The sequence below is a fragment of the Oncorhynchus keta genome, chromosome 28 (assembly GCF_023373465.1).
Source record: "Oncorhynchus keta strain PuntledgeMale-10-30-2019 chromosome 28, Oket_V2, whole genome shotgun sequence".
NCBI lineage: Eukaryota > Metazoa > Chordata > Actinopteri > Salmoniformes > Salmonidae > Oncorhynchus > Oncorhynchus keta.
The window spans coordinates 11,217,428-11,243,761 of record NC_068448.1 but is presented as its reverse complement, the minus strand read 5'-3'; the positions used below and the strand labels follow the sequence as shown (position 1 = coordinate 11,243,761).

At 42.6% G+C, this 26,334-nt stretch overlaps 1 protein-coding gene across 1 annotated transcript in view; it reads right to left on the bottom strand.

Moving 5' to 3' along the window:
• The window catches only part of LOC118360603 (plexin-B1-like), a 98,304-nt gene that overhangs the window by 59,681 nt on the left and 12,289 nt on the right, over positions 1-26,334 (bottom strand). The window lies entirely within an intron of this gene.

Genomic DNA, 26,334 nt, shown 5'->3' with positions numbered 1-26,334 from the left:
GGGTCTTTCTGTAGGGAATAACACTGACCAGTCACAGTCACAGATGTCTTCTATTGTAGTATATAATACAAAATGTTGGTATAGACAAAGATCAATGTAAACGAGCTGATATCAAAGGCGGACGTACACACACTTGGCCCTCTGCCATTTCCGTCCACTTCTGTAGGTCTATAGCAAGCAGCCCTCACATAAACACACAGAGGGTCTTTCTCTATGTCTCCAGTGTTGAAAGGGGGGTCTGTGAAGCCCTTTGGTGGGAATAGTATCCCTTTCAGTCCTCTCTGACCGGTTGGAGAATAAAGGCACTTCCTTTTGAAGAGTTTCACACATTCGGTCTTATAACGGAACCCTTCATGTAGGCCTAGACATTTCTGATGGTGGTTTGTCAGGGGGAATCAAGGTGCAGCAGAACTAACGCAGACTTATTCCATTTGGCTCTAGAGTCTGAGATCAAGCCAAACACTACACTGGTTCTGCCTTATGCACAGTAAAGAGAGAGGGGAGAGAGAGAGAGCAGGGGAGAGAGAGAGAGAGCAGGGGAGGGAGAGAGAGAGAGAGCAGGAGAGAGCAGGAGAGTAGGGGAGAGAGAGAGAGCAGGGGAGAGAGAGAACAGGAGAAAGCAGGGGAGAGAGAGAGCAGGGGATAGAGAGAGAGCAGGGGAGAGAAAGAGAGCAGGGGAGAGAAACAGAGCAGGAGAGAGAGAGAGCAGGAGAGAGAGAACAAGAGATCAGGGGAGAGAGAGAGCAGGGGAGAGAGAGAGCAGGGGAGAGTGAGAAAGAGAGAAAGCAGGGGGAGATAGAGAGCAGGGGAGAGGGAGAAAGAGAGAGAGCAGGAGAGAGATAGAGAGAGATTATTCTGCAAGAATGATGGATGTAGGCAGCTGAAGGATTATGTATTCATACATAAACTATACATCAGAATAAATATACTTATAAATAATCATGTGTAAAACTAAAGTATACAGCGCATCCAGAAAGTATTCAGACCCCTTGACTCTTTCCACATTTTGATATAGCCTTATTCTAAAATGTATTAAATTATGTTTTCTTCTCTCATAAATCTACACACAATACCCCATAATGATAAAGCGAAAATAGGTTAAAAATAATAATTAAAAATATATATTTAGATAAGTATTCAGACCTTTGCAATGATACTCGAAATTGAGCTCAGGAGCGTCCTGTGTCCATCGATTATCCTTGAGATGATTCTACAACTTGATTGAAGTCCACCTGTGGTAAATTCAATTAATTGGACATGATTTGGAAAGGCACACACCTGTCTATATAAGGTCCCACAGTTGACAGTGCACGTCAGAGCAAAAACCAAGCCATGAGGTCGAAGGAATTCTCAGAGAAGGTCCTGTTGAAAGGCTGGTGGTCAGGTCCTGTTGAGAGGCTGGTGGTCAGGTCCTGTTGAAAGGCTGGTGGTCAGGTCCTGTTGAGAGGCTGGTGGTCAGGTCCTGTTGAGAGGCTAGTGGTCAGGTCCTGTTGAGAGGCTGGTGGTCAGGTCCTGTTGAGAGGCTGGTGGTCAGGTCCTGTTGAGAGGCTGGTGGTCAGGTCCTGCTGAGAGACTGGTGGTCAGGTCCTGCTGAGAGACTGGTGGTCAGGTCCTGCTGAGAGACTGGTGGTCAGGTCCTGTTGAGAGGCTGGTGGTCAGGTCCTGCTGAGAGGCTGGTGGTCAGGTCCTGTTGAGAGGCTGGTGGTCAGGTCCTGCTGAGAGACTGGTGGTCAGGTCCTGTTGAGAGGCTGGTGGTCAGGTCCTGTTGAGAGGCTGGTGGTCAGGTCCTGTTGAGAGGCTGGTGGTCAGGTCCTGCTGAGAGGCTGGTGGTCAGGTCCTGTTGAGAGGCTGGTGGTCAGGTCCTGTTGAGAGGCTGGTGGTCAGGTCCTGCTGAGAGGCTGGTGGTCAGGTCCTGTTGAGAGGCTGGTGGTCAGGTCCTGCTGAGAGGCTGGTGGTCAGGTCCTGTTGAGAGGCTGGTGGTCAGGTCCTGCTGAGAGTCTGGTGGTCAGGTCCTGCTGAGAGGCTGGTGGTCAGGTCCTGCTGAGAGGCTGGTGGTCAGGTTCTGCTGAGATGCTGGTTCAGGTCCTGTTGAGTAGCTGGTGGTCAGGTCCTTTTGAGAGGCTGGTTTAGGTCCTACTGAGAGGCTGGTGGACAGGTCCTGTTGACTCTGCTGTGGCCACAGCACCAGGACAGGAGTCAACTACTCCAACCAAATTACAGACAACACTACTGACTGTGGGGTTCTTCAGGGAATGATCTGACCAAAATTTGAACATTGAGGAGCGTGTGAATGTAGAAAATGATCAAATAAAAACACATTCTGTCTTCCTGGATTTCTATTTGTCTTTTACACTCTTTCCTCTTTCCTCTGCTGTGAACTTTAAAGACCAAACCAACATGATCAGATTGACCAATCCATTTGCAAGTTGGCATTTAGCAGTTCGGCCACAAGTGTTCTGCAGAGCAGAAGTAGCTACAATGGAAGTGAGATTAAAGAAGAATGTATGTTGTATGATTGTGTCAATATGTTTTATTCAGATAATATGGCATTATTAGCATCCTGTGAATAAGATATTGATAATGTATGTCTTTGTGTTGCCATCACAGGAGGCTGAAGAGGGGGAGAAACAGGCTTATTCATGCATTTGTGCCCTGGCTGCATACCTTACCACCTACTGCATGTGTTATTACATCTCTGTAAGTGGAAGCTGCTGAGGGGAGGACGGCTCATAATAATGGCTGGAATGGAGTCAATGGAATGTTATCAAACACACGGAAACCACATGTTTGATACCATTCCATTGACTCCATTCCAGCCATTATTATGAGCCGTCCTCCCCTCAGCAGCCTCCACTGATCTCCGTCACACAAAACAGCCTCTCTTTCATATCGCTGAATAGACTGAGAAAGCCCTTTGTCATTTGTGGTTGTCTTGACGACGTCCCGTGGTTGGATGAAAAGAAAGCCTAGCGTCAACTCATAGGCAATTAAATTAGTAGCAACTGTACAACCACTGATGCTTCCCTGACAAAATAATTCATGGTTAGGTCGATGGGATTATAATTTAAGAATAGAGGTCATGGTAAGAAACGCTCCATGTGCTGCGTTGAATTATTCCCCTCACTTCACGAGACATTAGCATATTTAAACAAAAAGTACACCATTAAAAATAATTTTCGATGCACCATGCAAGCAAAAACTATTTGTTTCCGTAATCTGGGAATCTACAGAGATGGACTGAAAATAACAAGACACAGTGAGTGAGGAAACTTAATAAACAAGTGCTCAGCAATTCATAAGTAAACAAAGGCAACAGCAGAGGGGCCCCATAAGCCTATAAGAACAGAGACCCACTGCACTCCTCCCTCTCCTCTTCCTCAGTGACTGGTGTCACAGGCTCCTATCAGAATGCCAACTATTTGTTTAAGGCTTGGCAGTGAGGACTTCTCCCAAGCTCTGGCCTAGAGCAGTGTGGATGAATGTATATTCTAACAAAACACTCCACTACTGGGGAATGTAAAATGGGGAAGCTTTAGTTTACTGGCAATAGAGGCCTCAACGACTAGGATGGCAGGTAGCCATCTGCTAAATTACTCAAATGTAAAATGGAAGCACTTACACTAAAGTGCACAAAACATTAGAGACACCTTCCTAATATTTAGTTGCACTACCTTTCGCCGTCAGAACAGCCTCAATTCGTCTGGGCATGGACTCTATGGTGCTCCAATGCTTTCCAGAGTTGTGTCAAGTTGCCTGGAAGTCCTTTGGGTAGTTTACCATTCCTGATACACATGGGAAACTGTTGAGCGTGAAAAACCTGCAGCGTCGCAGTTCTCGACCCAGTCAAACCGGTGCACCTGGCATCTACTACCATACCCTGTTCAAAGGCATTTAAATATTTTGTCTTGCTCATTCACCCTCTGAATAACACACATGCACAATCCATGTCTCAATTTTCTCAAGGCTTAAAAATCCTTCTTTAACCTGACTCCTCCCCTTCATCTACACTGATTGAAGTGGATAAAGGATCATAACTTTCACCTGGATTCACCTGGTCAGTCTGTCATGTAAAGACCAGATTTCCCCAATATCTTGCACACACCCTTAAGTACTCCGAGTAGACACAGGCCAGTCAGCCAAAAAGCCTATTCAGTTCAGCATATGTTTTATTTTCAAGAAGAAAATACACATCTCTGCTTAGTATCATGGTACTCCCTGTATATAGGCATGTTATTTTCTACTCCCTATGAATGGAGATAGCCATGTTAGTTTCAACTCACTATATACAGTTGAAGTCGGAAGTTTACATAAACTTAGGATGGAGTCATTAAAACTTGTTTTTCAACCACTCCACAAATTTCTTGTTAACAAACTATAGTTTTGGCAAGTCGGTTAGGACATCTACTTTGTGCATGACACAAGTAATTTTTCCAACAATTGTTTGCAGACAGATTATTTCACTTATAATTCACTGTATCACGATTCCAGTGGGTCAGAAGTATGTATACATACACTGCCTTTAAATTGACTGCCTTTAAACAGTTTGGAAAATTCCACAAAATGATGTCATGGCTTTAGAAGCTTCTGATAGGCTAATTGACATCATTTGAGTCAATTGGGGGTGTGCCTATGGATGTATTTGCTTGACATCATGGGAAAATCAAAATAAATCAGCCAAGACCTCAGAAAACAAATTGTAGACCCCCACAAGTCTGGTTCATCCTTGGGAGCAATTTCAAAACGCCTGAAGGTACCACGTTCATCTGTACAAACAATAGTACGCAAGTATAAACACCATGAGACCAAGCAGCCGTCATACCGCTCAGGAAGGAGACGAGTTCTGTTTCCTAGAAAGGAATGTACTTTGGTGCGAAAAGTGCAAATCAATCCCAGCACAAGAGCAAAGGACCTTGTGAAGATGAATTGTGAATTGTGAAACACTGACAAAACTCACATGTATTTGGCTAAGGTGTATGTATGTAAACTTCCGACTTCAACTGTATGTATCTAGCCATGTTATTTTCTACTCCCTATATATGTCACACCCTGATGTTTCTCCTGTCCTTGTTATGGTCTCCACCCCATCCAGGTGTCGCTTGTTTCCCCAGTGTATTTATCCCTGAGTTTCCTGTCTCTCTGTGCCAGTTCGTCTTGTATGTCCAATTCAACCAGCATTTTCTTTTTGCGTTCTCCTGCTTTGATATCCCTGAAAGACCCCAACCTCCCGGTGCATTTTATCCTTTTAGTGGCGAGTTGGTACAGCCTACCCCGGTTCCACGAGAACCCTGCTTACCTCCTCCGTAGCGAAATTCTGGAGATCCTGGTACCTGTCGGGGCTTTCTTTCTCAGTGCTCGCTTATTTTTGCGCTACAGCCATATTTGTTCCCTTTGGACCGATCGAAGATAGTGTATATTATTACGCTATTGTCGGGAAGGGCGCTCTCCTGGGCCATGGCTGTTTGGGAGCAATGCTCCACCCTTTGTTGTCATCTGTCCGCCGAGAGTGCCTGGAATCCGGAGTCTCTCTTCGATACCTTTCTTCACGGATTATCTGAGGTGGTATTAGATGAGCTTGCTGCTCGGAAATTGCCGGTGGATCTCGACTCCCTCATCGCCCTAACCATTAAAATTGAGGGAACGCAAGAGTGAGAGGAGATCATAACTTCTTCGGGCTAGGGGGCAGTATTCGGAAGTTTGGATGAATGAGGTGCCGAAAGTAAACTGCCTGTTACTCAGGCCCAGAAGCTAGGATATGCATATAATTGGTAGTATTGGATATAAAACACACTAAAACGTTTCAAATAATGTCTGTGTGTATAACAGAACTGATATGGCAGGCGAAACAAATGGATTGTTCTCAGGTTTATTTTCAGCACATCTCTGATTGCAGTTCCTAGGGCTTCCACTAGATGTCACCAGTCTTTAGAAAGAGTTTCAGGCTTGTTTTTTGAAAAATGAGCTAGAATTCGTAGGTTTTCTAAGTGGCTCCCATTTTGGCTGTAGTGTTTGTGTCGCATTCCTGTGAGTGCACGTACTTCGTTATTTATCTCCGGTAATGGTCTCCGGTATTCTCCGTCTTAAATTGTATCATTTATTTACATAATAGGGTACCTAAGGATTGATTAGGAACGTTGTTTGACTTGTTTCGAAGAAGTTTATTGGTAACTTACGGGATTCATTTTGTATGCATTTTGAAAGAGGGAAACCGGTGGATTACTAAGTCAAGCGTGCCATTGAAACATACTTTTCTGGGATATAAATACGGACTTTATCGAACAAAAGGACCATTTGTTATGTAGCTGGGACCCTTGTGATTGCAACCAGATGAAGATCTTCAAAGGTAAGTGATTTATTTTATCGCTATTTCTGACTTTCGTGACGCATCTGCTTGGTTGGAAAATGCATGTAATGCTTTTGTGTGCGGGGCGCTGTAAAGCCTTTTTGAAATCTCACAAAGCGGTTAAGCTGTTAAATGATGTATGACACTTGTATTTTCATTAATGTTTAATATTACGATTTCTGTAACTTGAATTTGGAGCTCTGCAATTTCACCGGATGTTGGCCGGGTGGGAAGGTAACATCCCAATGATCCGTAAAAAGTTAAGGGAACGCAGGAGTGAGAGGAGATCTGGCCTCGGGCACACTTGTTCACCCGCTATGGCTCGCTCATCTTCGAAGGAATCCGGAAAGGATCCGAAGCCACCCGAGCTCCCTCGTGAAGTATCAACGACAGGTGAGTTTGATTCTCCTGAGCCTATGCAATTGGGAAGAGCTAGGTTATCGGTTGGGGAAAGCTCACGTAGGCTGAATTCCAACTGTTGTCTGTACTGTGGAGGAGCAGGACATTACATAGCTGCCCTGTTAGGAAACCCTTGTCTCTGGTGGGTACAAGTACTTTGGTGAGTCAGACTGGGAGTTCTCTAATTCCCATCACCCGCACACCTATTTTTGTGGCTTTGCTGTGACCAATCTAAGTCTCTCAGAGTGCTTATTGACTGAGGGGCGGATGAAAGTTTTATGGGCTGCTCAATAGATGGAGTCACCCATGGTACTGTGCCCATTCAAATACGGATTTCCGGTAACCACAGTGAGACCATAAAGTTCCTCTTCATTGCATCTCCCCATGTTCCTGTTGTCTTGGGGTTTTCTTGGCTCCAACCCTGGTATTGACTGGACCAGCTCCATCATGGGTTGGAGCCCATTTCATTTTGCCATTCCCACTGTCTTCAAGCAGCACAGCCTTCCCCCAGACGTCTTCCTCAGGACATCAGCAAGGCTTTGGATATTTCTGTCACTCCCACTGAATACCATGACCTACTTGAAGTTTTCAGCAAGGCACGTGCTACTTCCCTACCCCCGCACCGTCCTTATGATTGTGCCATTGATCTTCTCCCAGGCACCACACCACCTCGGGGTCGGCTATATTCTCTATCCGGGCCGGAGACCAAGGCTATGGAGGAGTACATAGAGGAGTCTCTGGCTACTGGGGCCATCCGTCCGTCTGCATCTCCTGCTAGCACAGGGTTTTTCTTTGTGGAGAAGAAGGACAAGACCCTGCGTCTGTGCATTGACTACAGGGGACTAAATGACATTACTATCAAAAGTCATTACCCCCTAACACTCCTCTCCTCGGCTTTTGAACTTCTCCAGGGGGCCACCATTTGTCCCAAGTTGGACCTTCGGAATGCGTACCACCTGGTTCGGATACGCGAAGGGGATGAGTGGAAGACAGCCTTCAACACAGCCAGGGGACATTATGAGGATCAGGTCATGCCGTTTTGACTCACCAATGCCCCCGCTGTCTTTCAGGCTTTGGTAAACGATGTGCTCCGGGACATGTTCAACCATTTTGTGTTTGTCTACCTTGACGACATCCTGTTTTTTTCTCGGTCTGTCCAAGAACATGTTCTTTACATCAGGCAGGTCCTTCAGCACCTCCTGGAGAACCAACTATTTGTGAAAGCCGAGAAGTAGCAGACAAAACAGTCTATGACTTGGGTGACTGGAGTCTCTGACAATTTTATGGGCTTTCCGCAGACACCACCACCTTATATACGTTCAGGATGGCAGGAAGCCCGGCCCCAGTGATGTACTGGGCCATTCGCACTACCCTGTGCAGCGTCTTACAGTCAAATGCCCGAGCAGTTGCCATACCAGGCGGTGATGCAACCGGTCAGGATGCTCTCGATGGGGCAGCTGTAGAACTTTTTGAGGATCTGCCCAATCTTTTCAGTCTCGTGAGGGGGAAAAGGTTTTGTGGTGCCCTCTTCACAACTGTCTTGGTGTGTTTGGACCATGATAGTTCATTGGTGGACACCAAGGAACTTGAAACTCTTGACTCGCTCCAATACAGCCCTGTTGATGTTAATGGGGACCTGTTCAGCCCGCCTTTTCCTGTAGTCCACATTCATCTCCTTTGTCTTGCTCACATTAACTTGTTCACGCTACCACGTTCCCCAAGGGCACCCCCCACGCTTAACTCAAAAGATGGCGCACAGAATGCAAAAATATTCTTAGAAATATTTAACCTCCACACAGTCCAATAGCTCAAATGAAAGATAAACACCTTGTTCATCTACCCAGCGAGTCAGATTTCTAAAATGTTTTACAGTGAAAACATAGCACATATTTATGTCAAACCACCACCAAAGACACAGCCAATATATAGCCATTTTGTCGAACAAAAGATGCAATCACAAACGCAGGATTAAAATTAAAATAATTCACTAACCTTTTTGAAAATCTTCATCAGATGACAGTAATAGGACATGTTACACAGTACATTTATGTTTTTTTCAATAATATGCCATTTATATCCATAAATCACTGTTTACATTGACGCCATGTTCAGAAAATGCTAAAAAATGTCCGGAGAAATTATTTATAACTCCGCCAGATAACGCCAGATAACAGCAATACACATCATAAACTTTGACTAAATATACATGTGCTACATATAGTTAGAAAGATACACTGTTTCTTATGCAATCGCTTTGTCACATTTCTTTTTAACGTTACAGAAATCGTTCATTTTTCAATCATCTGAGACGGCGCTCAGACATAAGCAATATTTCTCCGCTATGTTGGAGTCAACAGAAACACAAAATTACAACATAAATATTCCCTTACCTTTGATGGTCTTCGATCATAATGTAGTGGAAGGAGTCATACTTACCCAAAACATCGTTTGGTTTCATGTGTCTTTGTATTAGCATATGCTACAAGTTCCAGCTGAAATACTACCAAAAATTACTTCTGGTCACGAACAGTTGCGCATCAAAACTTCAAAATTACATATTATATATCGACGAAACTGGTCAAACTAAGTGCAGAATCAAGCTTTAGGATGTTCTAAACGTACAAAACTATTATCTAATCTCTCGGACGAACGTGCTTCTTGACAGGCGATCTGGAACAAAGGAACGTGTCTCCAAAAAACGCGCTCTCGTAACCTTGAATTTTCTCGCGACATTCAGTCTTTTGCCTACCAAAGGCTCAAAACACGCGGGATTTGCACAATTAAACGCTGTACTGAATGAGGACATCTAGTGGAAGACATAGAAAGTGCCTCCAGATCCATAGCTGGTTGGGAAGGATGGGGGCGATGACGTCAAAGTTGCCCCAAGTTTGAGGCTCCCAAAAATAGTTTGGGAGATTGCCTGCCCGGTTTTAGAAGCTTTAGAGTGTTTTCTATCCAATAATAATTATTATATGCATATATTAGCAATTTTGGACAGATTTTCTTTCAGTTTACTATGGGCACGCAATTCCTCCAAAGGGGGCAGTATTCTGCCTATCCTTAACTGGTTTTAAGGGAGATGTTGTCCTGGTTGTCCTCCTCCCTATAGGCTGTCTCATCGTTGTCGGTGGTCAGGCCTACCGCTGTTATGTTGTCAGCAAACTTAATGATGATGTTAGAGTTGTTTTTGGTCATGCAGTCGTGGGTGAACAGGGAGTAATGGAGGGGACTAAGTACACACCCCTGAGGGGCCCCAGTGTTGAGGATCAGCGTGGCAGACATGGTTTTTTTTGCCTACCCTTACAACCTGGGAGCGGCCCGTCAGGAAGTCCAGGATCCAGTTGCAGAGAGCGGTGTTTTGTCCCAGGGTCCTTAGCATAGTGATGAGCTTTGTGCAGAGTATGGTGTTGAACGCTGAGCTGTAGTCAATGTATAGCATTCTCACATAGGGGTTCCTTTTGTCCAGTTGGGAAAGGGCAGTGTGGAGTGCAATAGAGATAGCGTCATATGTGAATCTGTTGGGGCGGAATGCGAATTGGAGTGGATCTAGGGTATCAGGGATGATGCTGTTGATGTGAGCTATGACCAGCCTTTCAAAGCACTTCATGGCTACTGACGTGAGTGCTACGGGGCGCTAATCATTTAGGCAGGTTACCTTCGCTTCCGTGGGCACAGGGACTATGGGGGTCTGCTTGAAACGTAGGTATTACAGACTCAGTCAGGGAGAGGTTGAAAATATCATCCGTAGCTTATGCCTGCCTGCCCATGCCATAACCCTACCGCCACCACAGGGCACTCTGTTTACAACATTGACATCAGCAAACTGCTCGCCCACACAATGCCATACACGTGGTCTTCGATTGTGAGGCCGGTTGGATGTACTGCCAAAATCTCTAAAACTACGTTGGAGGCGACATGGTAGAGAAATTCATATTAAATTATCGGGTAACAGCTCTGGTGGACATTCCTGCAGTCAGCATGCCAAATGCACATTCCCTCAAAACTTTTGAGGCATTGTGACATTGTGTTGTGTAGCCTTCTATTGTCCACAGCACAAGGTGCAACTGTGTACTGATCTTACTGTTTAATCAGATTCCTGATATGCCACACTTTGGCAAAGGAGAAATGTTCACTAACAGGGATGTACACAAATTTGTGCACAAAAATTGACAGAAATAAGCTTTTTTTTCAGCTCAAGAAACATGGGACCAACACTTTACATGTTGTGTTTATAATTTTAGTAGTTCACCTAATTTCAAGCAATTATCGTGTATCGAATCATTGTACCATCTAAACTGATGTGAAATATATTTTCCATAACACCAAATATTATATTTTCAGGTGTTTGAAGCTGGTGTACAAAACCGAAACGTAAGAGCGGGAAGCATAGAAATAGCGCACATAGAACAGATCTACTGCTTCTTAGACTTTCTCTCTATGACAATTACAGATCTATAACACACATTTCTTTGTGAATTCGGTTGGGTCACCTAAAAGTTACATATTGCAGCTTTAAACCTGTTTGAATCCAAAACGGTACAGAAGCAAGACCAACTACAGCGATCTTGCTTTCAGCCCCATAGTAACTGAAGATTCTGGATCTACAGTCTCATCTCTTTAGTGTTCTGTAGCTAAAACAAAAGAGAAAAAAAAACTTGGCCAGATTACCTCATTGGCATGATTGTGTATGCAAAGACTTACTTTCATCACACGTGTTTCATCGGTTGCCAGAGTCATCATGCAGAAATAATCTCTAATGGTTAAAGGTCCCTTGAGAAGCGTTCCAAATTCACTTTTCACTTTGGACTAGAGACCCTCAAAATAGGACTACTCATGGAAGATTGCTTTCCTTTCCCACAGTGGCAATCAAATGTACCAAGTACATTGGTCAAACTATAAAAACATGTTTCTAAACTGATGATCATGTAGCTATGCAATTGTAATTGTGTTGTAATCCTTTTTTTCCCCAGGAGAAAATACACTAAACTACATACTCTCATTACACACATGATGGAACGTTGACACCTCCACAACGTGGCAATAATTCAGTAACACTGTTGAGAAACATACCACACTGAGGAGTGACTGAAAGTGGAGGGGTTGTTTCAATATGGAAAAGATGCCATAGAAGGTCAGCTTTTATGAATGAAATACATATTTTGACGTTGTTTTCATTGTCTATGCTCTCATACAAATCATAGCATAAAAGGATCCCCTCCCAATTTGTTTTATTTTAGGCAGAGACAGGCAGGTGAGAGCTGTCGTGGCCTTCTGATCGTGTGCGAGGTGACAGGCAGCTTCAATTAAAAGATAACGACCGCCCTCAAGACACCTCTTCCTTTTCCCTGGCACATTGTAATTGGGTGAGAATCAGAGCAGGCCTCTATGAGTGGGAGGTCTTCAACTGTCAAATGGTTAATAGAGTGCAGTCTCTCTCTCTTAAGTAGAAGCCACACACACACACACACACAGACAACACACACACAACCCCTTTCTCTTATCCCTGACAGAAAATCATTAATGATTAATGTGCAGAGCCTGCTGTGTTTAACGCAAACGTGCTTGATTGTGACCCGAGGACAATTAGGTGATGAAATCTAGGATCGAACCTGCAGAAGAAGACAGTGAAAAGATCTTCACTGAAATCCATGACATACACATCTTTCAATAAAAAAAATCAACTGCTTTCTGTAGATGTATGAAGTCTTATGATCAGTCTTGAAAAACATAGCATGGAGACGGGCTTCGTCAGACCAAGCTGGGCGCTCACCCCTGAGGTGCTGAGACAGTCTGCTAACAGGACTGACACCTGGGGACTGCATTAAGCATTAATCATTCATCAGACTAGTGTGAGGGAGTGGATGGTTTTTGCAGAGGGTTTAACTCCGCGTTGGTGTATTAATCATCAAGGCAGTGAGTCAAGTCTACACACACAAAAAGGCCAAGCAAAACTCACATGGTCCGAGAAAAAAAATCCCTGCATACTGTAGATACTAACATCAAAGCGTAGCCCTAAATACCGGTATGCTGCCAACGCCAGATCAGTGAAAGATAAACAGTGCACCACGGGGACTGAAATGCCATGGTTAGTTAGGTACACTCCTCTTCCCCGCCACTCCTCCCTCTTCACTCCCCCCCCACCTCTCCAAAACAACACCCAGGGTAAGCAAACTTTAGCTCAGCAAGATACTACTCTTTCTTTACGCCTTCACTGCTATAGCGTACTGTATGACATACTGTAAAAATATTGTAGAGGAAGACCAAAATAAAATGTCAGCCTGCTTTATTCTTCTAGGGCGGCTAGTCATGGGAAAGCCCAGGCGCCATACCAGTGTCTGGACTTTAGCAGAGCTGACGAAGAGTTTTATAACAAAACAACAGAGGGAGGTCACTTCTAGGGCTGTGGCGGTCATTACATTTTGTCAGCCGGTTCTTGTCATGGAAATAACTGCTGGTCTCACGGTAATTGACCGTTAATCACAGTTTTTTTCTTCTGAATTCTTTACACACTAACAGTGATCCTTGAAGCACCATCTCTGAAACCATTAACACTTGTAGCCAATGCAATTACCAAGTGTACGCCAAACTGAATGCATGTTCTCTGCTTTACACTCAGTTTGTAATTTTATAAACAGACTTTTTGCAAAACTGTAAACATTGGTCTCTACATTGCTACACTATTTCGCCAATTGCCTTTCCACATTGACACATGAAAACACTTTTAGATAATGAAAAGATAATAATAACTTACAAATCAGAGCTTGAACACTATAAATAGGCCACAGGTAACCATTTGGATTGGACAACGATGGAGGCCAATATTGGACGGAGAGTAAGAGGGGTGAGAACTAGAGGAGGACGAGGAGGAGGAAGAAGAGGATGAGGAGGAGAAGGAAGAGGTGAAGTAAGACGGGGGAGAAGGAGAGGAGGGGAAGAGGAAGGGGAGTCAGGAACGCAATAACTGATGAAATAGAGCGACTGTGGTTGACCATGTTGTCAACCATGGGATGAGCATGAGGGAGGCTGGGCAACAGGTTCAACCAAATCTGAGCCGCTGTACTGTTGCATGTATCATCTGGATATTTAGAAATGAGAACCGGTAAGTAACTGTAAGTGCTGTAGTCTTATGTGTTCATAATGTGTGTTCATAATAATGTGTGTTCATAATAATATGTGTTTATAATGTGTTCATATGTTCATCATGTGAAGGATCTATCACTAAAACCATTCAAATGTTTTTACAGAACTGTAAGAAAACCAGTATCTGGTGGAAGAGGTCAACTGTTCATCCCAGAGCAGGAGACCCACATTGTAAATATAGCCACTGCAAATAACTGCATCAGACTCAGAGAACTGCAGGACCACATAATGGTAGATAACACCATATTCCTAAACATCAACAGAGTGAGTCTCTGCACTGTCTCGTCTACTGAAACGCAATATAATTAGGATGAAACAGTTGTACAGAGTCCCTTTCGAAAGAAACTCAGACAGTGTAAAACAAGTGAGATATGAATATGTGCAGGTAAGCTATACTATCCTATCATTGATACTGGATCTGGAAGTGTATGGTGCTACATCATGTTGACTGTTCCTCTGTCTTTTCGTACTGTGCTACATTGTTTTGTCTTGTCTCTTTCTGAGAGTCATGGAGCTAGAAGCAGATGCTACCGTCTCTTACCTTTAAGACCTTCTGGACATCAGAACTGGGATTATTCACCTCAAATTGAACGAGGAGTTCTTCTTCAATGAGTCGGACGTGAGGGAAATACTACAGACACCCGACCAGACCCAGATCCCCGTGATTCGCTAGAGAAGGAAACTGAGATTTTGAGGCAAAAGATCCGGGTGCCTTGCGAGGATCAGGCGACGAGTTGCTAATCTGCCCTTGCCTTCCGTTCTGCTAGCTAACGTTCAATCGCTGGAAAATAAATGTGAGGAACTGAAAGAATATACAGTTTTTCTGTTATTTTTTTTCTAGAACAAATGTTTTTGTTTTCTTCTACCGCGCTTTTGTTGTTTGAGTGTTAGAACATTTAGAGATTGTTTTTTGTATTGATGGTGTGTTATGTTCGGAATACACATCCATACTTTACACATTTGGATACATGTATGTGTGTTTACTACATGTAAGACAAAGCTTTATTGCAAACTGCTATGCCCTGCACACAGAAAAAGCTAAAGCCACAAGTGGTTTTCCTTTATACTATCAGTGCATAGATGGTGCTTCGTGTGCTTATTCAAATGATGGTTTGTGTTTAGTGTATTGACGCAAAAACAATTTTTTGATGAGTTTTTGCAAGAATTGTTTGCTTTTGCAAGAGATGTAAAATGTTTTGCTGGTTTGGTGTAATGTTTTGTGATTAGTGTGTAGAGTTTTAAAGATAATGCCCAAGCAATCATAAAAAACTGTAGCATAAACATATTTAGCATCTCCTGGCTTCCATGTATAGCATAAAAGCCACTGATCCAGACCTTTGGAACATCTACATTTTAAAACATCTAATAAATCCATGTAATATAGCCTACACCTTAACAATAAATCCATGTAATATTGCCTACACCTTAACAATAAATCCATGTAATATAGCCTACACCTTAACAATAAATCCATGTAATATAGCCTACACCTTAACAATAAATCCATGTAATATAGCCTACACCTTAACAATAAATCCATGTAATATAGCCTACACCTTAACAATAAATCCATGTAATATAGCCTACACCTTAACAATAAATCCATGTAATATAGCCTACACCTTAACAATAAATCCATGTAATATAGCCTACACCTGCACAATAAATCCATTATTTATTTTAGACAGGTCTAATGAAACATGATATGAAAAATATATATATATCAGAAGAACAGAATAGCATACTGAGCTGTCCTTATGTTAGATCCGGATCTGGCTATGCCATATGGCTGTGTGCTACACTAGTTAATTCAGCATAAAAGATTTTCTTAGAATTATGTGAAATGATTTTATAGTATGACGAATACAATTGAACATAGCTGAATAAAATAGAAAGGATATTTTCTTCAAAACGATGATGAGAGCTGCACATGCAGCTATTCTGTGTTGAGCGGTTAATAACCTGTTAAGGAAGTTGAGAATTCAAGCAGCTTTTCGCAGCTTTTTGTTAAAAATCGCGCAACATTTCAGCGCCCTGCTATTCATGCCAGGAATATAGTATATGCATATGATTAGTATGTGTGGATAGAAAACACTCACACGTTTCTAAAACTGGTTAAATCACGGCTGTGGCTTTAACAGAACGTGCGTTTCATCGAAAAGTGCATGAAAATATGATCACTGAAAATGGAAAAAAATATCCATCCGCGACTTCAAGGAATTGTTCAAAGTGAACCGAATTAAAGTAGGCCGAGGTTACACTGCCTACAGCTTCCACACGTTGTCTAGAGTCTTGTCATTTGATTCGCAATTGATTCTTGGTCTAACCGAATCAGGGGAACTCCTTCCCTCCGGTCTCTGACCGGATGTTTTGGTCGAGCTCTCTTCGGACATGTTTTGGACACCGACAGCTAATGAATTTACATCGCCTCCTGATGAATTTTATCGCTTATTAACGTGTACTAATACCTAAAGTTGCATTACAAAAGTATTTCGAAGTGTTTTGTGAAAGTTTATCGTCGACTTTTTGAATTTTAAAAGTATTTTGAGGGTGCATGGTATCAGATAATAGCTTGTCATGCTTTCGCCGAAAAGCATTTTACAAATCTGACTTGGTGGATAGATTCACAACGAGTGTAGCTTTAATTCAATATATTGTATGTCAATTTTAATGAAAGTTTGAGGTTTATCAACCTCTATAGGTGGCGCTCTTTAACATTTCCGCTGATTGTGGTTCCCACCTCGGTACCACGTCCTTAAGAAGTTTTTAACAAAGAAATAGGTCCTCCTATTTACTTAATTTAGAGTTATTTATGCTACTTTAGTTGTGATACAAATGTTTGGCTATATGTTTTGATTGTTAATACAACAGTTGCATGAAAGGCATGTACACACTTCATCAGTCTCTCATTCACAATTTGACAATTTATCTGTTATTTCACCAAATAAGTTGACTGAGAACACATTCTCATTTACAGCAATGACCTGGGGAATAGTTACAGGGGAGAGGGGGATGAAGGAGCCAATTGTAAACTGTGGATTATTAGGTGACCATGATGGTTTGAGGGACAGATTGGGAAATTAGCAAGGACACTGGGGTTAACACACCTACTCTTACGATAAGAGCCATGGGATCTTTAATGACCTCACAGAGACAGGACACCTGTTTAACATCCCATCTGAAAGACAGCATCCTATACAGATCACTGCCCTGGGGCACTGGGATTTTTTTTTTTTTTGAAAGAGTGCCTCCTAATGGCCCTCCAACACCAGTTCCAGCAGCAGTCTCCCATCCAGGGACTGACCAGGACCAACCCTGCTTAGCTTCAGAAGCAAGCCAGCAGTTGTATGCAGGGTGGTAAGCTGCTGGCCTTTCCCAGCAGCATTCTCCTTGTGTAGCCATAATGCCCCCTTAAAAAATCCATGCCTTTTGTGGCCAGTGGCCGTTGTTCCCTTGAGCTGAATATAATATTCATAATAACTTCTCCCGTCTGCGTGCTCCAAAGCACCTCTTACTCACATGGCTCTCTCGGATATTTTAATTTACGGAAAGCCAGGGGCACACTCCAACACTCAGACATCATTTACAAACAAAGCATTTATGTTTAGTGAGTCCACCAGATCAGAGGCAGTAGGGATGACCAGGGATGTTCTCTGTTTAGTGAGTCCACCAGATCAGAGGCAGTAGGGATGACCAGGGATGTTCTCTGTTTAGTGAGTCCTCCAGATCAGAGGCACCAGGGATGTTCTCTGTTTAACCACCAGATCAGAGGCATCAGGGATGTTCTCTGTTTAGTGAGTCCAAGACAGAGGCAGTAGGGATGACATGTTATGAGTCCACCAGATTAGGGATGACCAGGGATGTTCTCTGTTTACCTCCAGATCAGAGGCAGTAGGGATGACCAGGGATGTTCTCTGTTTAGTGAGTCCACCAGATCAGAGGCAGTAGGGATGACCAGGGATGTTCTCTGTTTAGTGAGTCCTCCAGATCAGAGGCAGTAGGGATGACCAAGGATGTTCAGTTGAATTTGACTATTTTCCTGTCCTGCTGAGCATTCAAAATGTAACAAGTACTTTTGGGTGTCAAGGAAAATGTATGGAGTAAAAAGTACAATATTTTCTTAAAGGAATGTAGTGAAGTAAAAGTAGTCAAAAATATAAATAGTAAAGTAATGTTCAGATGCCCCCCAAAATGACTTAAGTAGTACTTTAAAGTATTTTTTACTTAAGTACTTTACACCACTGCGCGATTGTTCCAAAATGCAATCAATTAACAGGAAAACACCATTCTCAAAAGTAAACACAAATGTGATTGTTCATGTAATGCTTTATTATAAAGGTGCATTTTTATGGTGAAAATGATCTTCCCCAAACTTGACACTCAGTTGCCTACGTATGCCAGTTAGGCTCTACACCGGCTGTAAAGCGGATTTATGTCCTTCATTTTACGAAATGATTTGGCCACTTAAGTTGTGATACAAACCTTAGTCAGAATCAAAACATATATGCCTATGGGCCTAGGCTACATGGAGGTGTGTGACTATGATTTGAAAAAGTCATCAAAAAAAGGCATGCTCTGTTTCTTGCCTTACTGCACACAAGCTGGTCATCATTCACAAGTGATATGCTAATATTGTCACCCAGGCTATTCTTGATTTAATATTTTCTTTACACATACTAAATAATATATAAGTGAAATTAGTTTTGATTTAGAATGGACCATTATCATGCACCTGTCTCAGAATAGACAAGGTGGCAGGGTAGCCTAGTGGTTAGAGCATTGGACTAGTAACCGAAAGGTTGCAAGTTCATATCCCTGAGCTGACAAGGTAAATAGCAAATGGAGGACTCTTTTCACGAGGTTCATTTTCCTGCCAGTCAGGTAGGCTACACTCTTGTTGTAAAGAGAAGCAATGTGCTTAATATTAGGAAAGTTGTGAAATATAATACAGTAGGCCTAGCCTATAGAAAGCTGATGGGATCCTTCTCTTTTTAATAGAAGCCCTCAAAACTCACACATTTTCTCACGCAATTGCATAGAAATTCTGCGCAGCATGAGCTCATGTGCTCTCATGAAGTGTTTGATTAGATTTTCAGTTACATTTGCATTGATGTCAGAGTGATTAGAATGGCAATACAGTGCTGAGTACCAGGCAGTTAGCAAGTTTGGTAGGTTACTAATGACCATGAGCAGCATCAGAGCTTGAAGAAGCGTAGGTAATGTGACTAAACGGTCATGACTCAACGGTCATGACTGCCGGTGTGGTGGTTAATACGGTCACTGTATGAACAACGATCCAAATCCCCAAACCGTGTCGTGACCCAGTCCGAATGCTTAATTAATAAGGATGCTCAGACTGCTGACTGAGATTAATTAGTTTAGTTAGCAGACTCTTTCTGAGCCACAATCCCTCCTCGCCAGGACTCAGAGCTAATCCACACAGATCTTTACTGGCAATTCATAAGACTTTTTCCAGAATAGAACAGCCTTCTGGGATAGCTTTTCCCTTGATGTACTCAAATAATGTTTTGATGAGGGACCATTTGGTTAACATAATGACTATTCACAGAAAAAGTGCATACAGAACTTTTCAGGATTACAATATCTGTGCAGGTTGGAAAGGTAGTAAATGTTTAAATTTGGATGAAAATATAACTATATTAGCTATGAGCTATATATATATTTAAAAAACTGAATACATTCAATTAATGACAGAATAACTTAGATCTTCTGAACCTCCAAATTCCCAGTTGTTACTGTAAATTCTTCAAAGTGCGGCTGACTACTGTAATACCATACAATAGCTATGAATGATAGGGCCAACATGTAATTCCTCTTGGTGAGGGGATAGCCTCTTGAGCCCAGGGATCTCTGCTGGGGCCTTTGAGACAGAAGACAGGCTGAGTACTCCGACTAGTTCTCACAGTTATTAAGCTAGCTACCCTTCACCCCCTTACCACCAACCTCCTACCCACCAATTCCTCAGTCCTATGAGAAGCAGGGTTGATTCTGTTCTGGGCTTGGGCTCTCTGAGTTCTCCTCTCTGAATTTAAATAAACATATTCCCTCTGTTCACAGGGTAGCAAGATTCAGGATCCAAAACAAATGATTCGATCCACTTTTCATTATAAAGTTGGAGAAATTCTACTAATAGAAATTCTTCTAATGTCCCAAATCAAAACAACAATGCTGCATATTTGCCTAATGTGCCTATAGCCTCTCCATTCATGCATAAGCTGAGTTGTTGGATTCAATTAGTGAGCAGACATCTGACATTGGACCCCGAGAGCCATATTGATTGGTTCAGGGTAACCAGGGTCAAACTGTGCACCCTGGAAAAGAAAAGACACAAGGAGAGAGGAGGAGAGGAGAGGGGCCGAGGGAGACGTGGCCTTTGGACATGTCACTCTGAGGGAAGGTGAAAAGCAGAACCTATTTTTGTTGTGACACAGGAATATTGGAAAACTCTCAGTGAGTGTGTGAGTTGTGTGGGTTGTTAACTGGATTCCTCCTGACATTCATGATTTCTTGTAAATTATTTGTTATTCTTATTTGTGTACTTGTTTGACATTTTTACTGCACTGTTAGGAGCTAGTAACAAAAGCATTTAGCTGCACCCGCTATTATCATCTGCTAAACTGTGTAGGCAACCATAAACTTTGATTTGATATTGAGTGAGTGTTTGCACATGAATGCGTGTGTGTGATTGCACGTGTATTCAAAAAGACTGAGAGGGAAGAGAGAAATGTGGAGGGGGTGAGAAGGGCGTAGGGGGTAAACCAGCAGCTGGACAAACAGACCTGGTCAGACTGAGGCACGTCTCAGAACAGGAGAGAGAAGCCACTGAATGCCCTGGAGTGACCAATTAAAACACAGCCACTGTGGGGGCTGCGCTCCTTCTCAAATTGCCATTACACATGCTGAGCTGAAAGCGAGATATTAAAATATTCTGCTTGTAGGGAGCGCAACACGGGGAGGCTCATCTGTATAAACACTGAGAGAACACTCCTTCCTCCTGGTTAGCAGACTGTTGCCACAATGAATGGATTGTATGGCGCTACTGTGTGGTCACAATGCATGATGGGGCTACAGCATCGGCATGTACAGTACATGTACTACAGCAAATCAGATTTTATCTTGGCATCTGGCAACATATCCTCTTGCTTGAGGTGGGATTCCATGTCGCCAGCTAATGCTCATCCAATAGACTCCACTTTTGCCATATTTGCACATGTCTGACATCTCCGAAATGTCATCCAATGTCTAGAAAGGCAACAAGCTGTGTGAAAGTTCAAAGTTACATTTATGACAATGTGTGAAATTAATGCTGTATTAAAAGTGATATGGAAACACTTACCACCTTAAATTGCCTGAGATTTGGTCAGCAACAATGGCCACCCAACCAACCCTCCCTCCCCAGGTAATCTCTAGCTTGTCACGTCCTTCTGTGTAATATTTAACAAGGACATCTGCTGCTTGGTACAGTGTGTTCCTCTTTTTCCACATCAGTCTCCTCCACTGTGGCAGAATGAAACGGAGCCATGTGCTGTGCTACTTTCTGATTAGCCAAGTTTAAAGCTGCTGCTTTCAAGGACCGGGACACAAATCCGGACACTTATAATAAATCCCGCTACGCCCTCCGATGAACCACCAAACAGGCAAAGTGTCAATACGGGACTAAGATAGAATCCTACTACACTGCCTCTGACGCTCGTCAGATGTGGCAGGGCTTGTAAACTATCACGGATTACAAAGGGAAACCCAGGCACAAGCAGCCCAGTGATGCAAACCTACCAGACGAGCTACAGTGGGGCAAAAAAGTATTTAGTCAGCCACCAACTGTGCAAGTTCTCCCACTTAAAAAGATGAGAGAGGCCTGTAATTTTCATCATAGGTACACTTCAACTATGACAGACAAAATGAGAAAAAAAAATCATAGGATTTTTTATGAATTTATTTGCAAATTATGGTGGAAAATGTCGATATTTTTTCTCAAAATGTAATTGAAAAAGGGTTTATAGGAAAAAACTTGTAACGATGTTATGGGGAAAATGTGGTTTTCATCAAATAATAATTATTGCGAACTATGACTCGAATTAATAAACTCATTTCAAAATGTCGCAAGAGAAAAGATAATTTGCCCTTATTAAACTCGCCAGATCAGGTTCCGTCAATGGATGTCTACTTAACTAATTTGACTGCTATGAAAGCAATAGGGCACGGGGGGGTATGGTACAGTGGTTCTTCCTTTAAAAGTTGCAGCGTACTGCAGCACAGCTTGCATGGTGCCGCAGAATTCTATGGGACGTTATTTATGTGTCAACCACTGTTACCATTAATGCTAGTTAGTGCTAGTTTGACCACCAAAGGGAATCTTTGAGAAGCATTTGATAGCATTCAATAGTGGCTGTACTAAAGAATTTACCTTTTTTTGTAAGAACATTGTATATGGGACTGATTTTAAGAAATGTTGCTTAATTAATTTGCTTAATATTATGATGTTTCTATTCCAAGAAAAAAAAAACCTCTGGGTCTCCATTAGGATGGAACGGAAAATATGGGGTTGTACAACATGACGGTAGGCTACATACAGTACTGGGTTATTTAGCTAAATAATGTTGGCACCCGGGAGACCGGGGTTCAATTCCCTGACAGGGAGGAAGGAGTAGGCTGTCCTTGTAAATATGAATTTGTTAACTGGCTTGCCTAGTTAAATAAAGGTTACAATAAGAGCATAACATTTCTACACCAAAACTGTAGTCTAACCAAGTATCAAAATACAGAGAGGTGTTGGTAAAGGTATATTGTCCTGCTAATAGCCCACAATGGGCTATTATAATACTGTACATGGTGTCCAGGTCAGGATAACCAAAACATGTCTTTAGTAAAGACTATAAGAAAGAATGTTGGTACTGATTTATTTTTGATCCAAAGCCATGAATGAGTGAGTCACTCAGCTTTATGTAGGTGCCAGGCTATATGACTGTGCCATCAACTTGATAATATAGAAAGATATTTGAGGTTATTTCGTAAATAAAAAAATAAACAAACTAAAGTGAGCAATTGTAATCTGAATGAAGGCCAAAATAATATTTCTAAAGGCTAAAACATTTATTTCTATTTTTAGAGGGAGAGAAACGCTAAATGTGCACCGCCCTATGAGACTACCATAATAATAATAATACTTTGTGTTGTGTTATTTGTTTGGATTAAACTGAAATTGAAACCAATCACGGCCGTTTGTGATACAGCCAACCTAAGAAAAACATTTGACGATAGAATTCTCCCCCTACCCTCCTTCTTGGCAAGTCTTCTGTCCAGCTACCTGCTAATAGCCATAATGACGCTGTACAACGTGACCGTGTGTGTTTGAAAGAGTATTTTCCAGTAAGCAACATTTTTTCCCCTTCATTAGACAACTTTGTTCCAATATTTCTGTAATTCAGTGATATTTATTCCCATTGTAATTCGTTATGGATCCATAACTAAATAAACATTGGCATTTTGAAAGAGTATTTTGTCATTATTTTATTAACGAAAACAAAGATGCTGATGAATAAATCCCGTATATATGCTTTTACATTTAGATAATAAAGCATTTAAAGCATTTTGAAGATACAAGCCACCTGCATTTGTTAATTAGGCTATAGTAGAACAACATAGCGATCCGGACGGCCCTTGCTGTGCCCGGTGAGCAGTTGGTCAAGTTCTGTTGTCAGAAGAGGAATGGAAAAGTCAGGATGAACCGACAACCTGATGAACCCGTCAGTTATGTTGACTCTGCCTGTCTGAGGTGAAGTTCCAGAGCTCACAGGTGTGCCTGGCATGGATTGTGACTCCATCTCGTTCCTCGCCCTCTTCAACGTGTCATTCTCCGCCTGACTCTCCGCCAATGTGGCCTGGCTCTGGACCAATGTGGCCTGGCTCTGGACCAATGTGGCCTGGCTCTGGACCAATGTGGCCTGGCTCTGGACCAATGTGGCCTGGCTCTGGACCAATGTGGCCTGGCTCTGGACCAATGTGGCCTGGCTCTGGACCAATGTGGCCTGTCTCATTACCAATGTGGCCTGGCTCTGGACCAATGCATCAGCTGTTGCCCGTATCTCTGCACTCAGATAATGTTTATCTTTCTGCTGGTCTGCCTTCAATGACTCGATCTCAAGTCTTCAAAGTTTGAATCTGATCTATGTGCTCCTTCATCAGATGAGCAGAATGGTACCACCCTGAGCCCCCATCGATTACAGAGGCCTATGATAGAAACGGTAGATCAATAATGAATTAAAATTGACTCCAGCACACAAATGCTGTATACACATTTTAAGAATCTAGAAAAACGATCTGCTTTCTTGGCAACCATTCATTTTTTCATTGCGGCCCGTTGTCCAGCCCTTTGTCCACTGATCTCAACCTTTATCAATTTATTACAAAGTATGCCTAAACATTGATAGGATATATACATTTGTTTTTAAAGAAATGCACTGAAACCAAAATACCTTTAGTTTTGGTGATCCTCTCAGCTCTGGCTCATTTTCAAGTCCTCTCATGGTTATGGTCCTAACCCTGGAACGGGTAGCACCATAGAAAGAAGCTGGCTTCATGAAAGCAATTTCCATTTCGTCTGTTCTCTTTGGTCGCAATGTCATTTTCTTTAGATAATTAGCTAGTTTTTGATTGGTAATTGTGTTGAGGGTGGAGTTTGGGGCGGGGGTGAGGAGTGTAAACTTCTGACTTCAACTGTATATATGAACATAATATGTTTTTCAAGTACAGCCTGTGTTTATTTTTTTTAACCTGTAGCCTAATCTGTCTGTCTGTTATCGTCAATCTATTGCTTTCTAACATCTGATCGGCAATTCCAATAGAGCTTTGATAACTTCCAATTGAAATATCTAAACATGGCCATTAATAATTGCACAATAACACAAGGCTACAACAACAACACAGGCTATTTATTCAATCTGTTTGCCAGCTCCAGGTAGGCTACACATTGATTTACAATGACTCCAATGATATAGTTCTTTCAACATATTTATTGTAACAAATGGTAGCCTACTGTAGCCTACAATGACATATAAATTAACAGGCTACTTGATGTTCAACAGATGCAAATGTATCTATCATTCTCCACATTTAATGTCAGATTAATTTCCCCCATAACAGAGAGGGAGTACCATAACTTCCATTTCAAATTTCTACTCGCGCAGCCCCCAAGAACACTTAGCTTGATACCGTTTTCCATAAGCAAAGTCGACATTAGAGTAGAATGGAGTTTAAAACCCCACAGAGCAAATGTATCTAATGCTCTCTTGTGCGCCTAGTCATTTCCCTGTGTTTTTTCGCCATTATTTCCTGATGTGCATCAGTTTTAGCATGTTAATGTTTTATGGAAAAAGGGTTGGAAAAAACTGGTGTCGCCATAATGACAATCTAAATAGCCTACCTAAATAGCCTACCTACAACTCTCCCTCACGTGACTCAGCCAATAGTGGACAAAGCTGCCTGCTGCAGTGTTCTCAACACACACTCCCCTCCGACCCATCCTCCGACCCACCCTCCGACCCACAAACCGGCCCACACTCTGGCCCACCCTCCGGCCCACCCTCTGGCCCACCCTCCGGCACGTCCCACCACTCAGCAACAGACTGCCTCCCTGCTTGAGAGTCAGCAGCAACAGGTCCCAGTGCATTCAGACAGTTTTCAGACCAATTAAATTTTTCCACGTGTTTTTGCGTTACAGCCTTAATCTAAAATTGATGAATTTTTTTTGTTGTCATCTACACACAATAGCCCATAATGACAAACAAAAACTGTTTAGTCATTTTTGCAAATGTATTAAAAAAAATGGAAATATCACATTTACATAAGAATTCAGACCATTTACTCAGTAATTTGTTGAAGCACCTTTGGCAACGATTACAGCATAGAGTCTTCTTGTGCATGAAGTTACAAGCTTGGCACACCTTTATTTGGGGAGTTTCTCCCATTCTTCGTTGGAGAGGGGAGACATGAAGGAGAGGGGAGACATAAAGGAGAGGGGAGACATAAAGGAGAGGGGAGACATGAAGGAGAGGGGAACCATGAAGGAGAGGGGAGACATGAAGGAGAGGGGAGACATGAAGGAGAGGGGAGACATGAAGGAGAGGGGAGACATGAAGGAGAGGGGAGACATGAAGGAGAGGGGAGACATGAAGGAGAGGGGAGACATGAAGGAGAGGGGAGACATGAAGGAGAGGGGAGACATGAAGGAGAGGGGAGACATGAAGGAGAGGGGAGACATGAAGGAGAGGAGACATGGAGAGGAGGGGAACCATGAAGGAGAGGGAGAACCATGAAGGAGAGGGAGAACCATGAAGGAGAGGGGAGACATGAAGGAGAGGGAGATGAAGGAGAGGAGAGACATGAAGGAGAGGGAGAGACATGAAGGAGAGGGAGAGACATGAAGGAGAGGGGAACCA